The sequence below is a fragment of the Otolemur garnettii genome, unplaced genomic scaffold (assembly GCF_000181295.1).
Source record: "Otolemur garnettii isolate 467f Iridium unplaced genomic scaffold, OtoGar3 scaffold00046, whole genome shotgun sequence".
Lineage (NCBI taxonomy): Eukaryota > Metazoa > Chordata > Mammalia > Primates > Galagidae > Otolemur > Otolemur garnettii.
In genome coordinates, this window is record NW_003852441.1 from 940,456 (window position 1) to 941,976 (window position 1,521).

Here is a 1,521-nt window from a genome sequence, read left to right on the forward strand (position 1 = left end):
AAAAAAAAAAAAAAAAAAAAAAGCTTCCGGGCTATGCATTCCCTGCTATCAAGGAAATACGTATGGCTATGCAGAAAGATTTAGCAACAAAAATGTTTACTGTAGTGTTGCCTACAACACAAAAGATTGGAAGCAACCTCAATATCCAACAACAGGGAAGTTGTCAAAGTAAATTGTAGGTACTGGATGACTTTAAACTGATGTCCGCAAAGATATGACTAATGTTCATGGTATAAGTCAGTCATTCCAAAATGTTTGGTCTTTTTACACTCTTGAAGATAGGACCCCCAAGAACCTTTGTTTATGTGGGCTATATCTATTAATATGTTTAACTATTAAACATATTAATTAAAATTAATGAAATTAAAGCTAAGAAAAAATTTAAAAATAAGAATAAGCCCAGCCCATTACATGTCAAGCTAAATAACTTTATGAAAAATAACTATTCTTTTTTTCTTTTTTGAGACAGAGTCTCACTTTGTCATCCTCAGTAGAGTGGCGTGACCTCGTAGCTCACAGCAACCTCAAACTCTTGGGCTCAAGCAATTATCTTGCCTTAGCCTCCCAAGTAGCTGGGACTATCGGTGCCTGCCACAGCACTCGGCTATTTATAGAGATGAGGTCTCACTCTGGCTTAGGCTGCTCTTGGAACTGTGAGCTCAGGCAGTCCACCTACTTCAGCCTCCTAGAGTGCTAGGATTACAGGTGTGAGCCACCACACCCAGCCAAAAAATAACAATTCTCAAGAAAATTTAATGAGAAGAGTGGCAGTGTTTTACATTTTGCAAAGTCCTTTATTGTCTAGCTTCACAGAGGATCTGCCTCTGTGCTCAGGCTATGGCCATCTCACTGTCATGTAGCCTCTGGAAAATTCCACTATACACTTTTCGAGAGAGTGAGAGAATATATGGCTAATAACTTCTTAGCATTGTTATGAAAATGGTTTTGACCTCCTAGACCAGTGATTTTTTAGCCAGTATGCCATGTATACACTGGTGTGCCATGAGAGACTCTTAAGTGTGCAGTGAAAGTTTTAAAGGTCATTAATTATTTTTGAAAGAAGTTCAAAGCATGTTTTTTTTTTACTCTTTTTTGCTCACATAATTTGAATGTGCTATAAAAGTAGTTTGTTTTTTTTTTGAGACAGAGTCTCACTATGTCACCCTTGGTAGACTGCGGTGGCATCACAGCTCACAGCAACCTCAAACTCTTGGGCTTAAGCAATTCTCTTGCCTCAGCCTCTCAAGTAGCTGGGACTATAGGCGCCCACCACAACGCCCAGCTATTTTTTGGCTGCAGCTTCATTGTTGCTTAGCAGGCTCGGGCCAGGTTTGAACCCGCCATCCTAGGTGTGTATGGCTGGCGCCCTGCTGACTGAGCTTTAGGTGCTGCCTGCAAAAGTTTAACTATAGTTTCTTTTTTTTTTTTTGAGACAGAGCCTCAAACCGTCCCCCTGGGTAGAGTGCCATGGCATCACAGCTCACAGCAACCTCCAACTCCTGGGCTCAAGCGAGTCTCCTG

The 1,521-nt window shown here is 40.9% G+C and overlaps 1 protein-coding gene across 1 annotated transcript in view; it reads left to right on the forward strand.

The window, feature by feature from the left end:
• Positions 1-1,521, forward strand: part of MYO15A (myosin XVA) — a 65,369-nt gene that overhangs the window by 56,247 nt on the left and 7,601 nt on the right. The gene's annotated exons all lie outside the window — the stretch shown is intronic.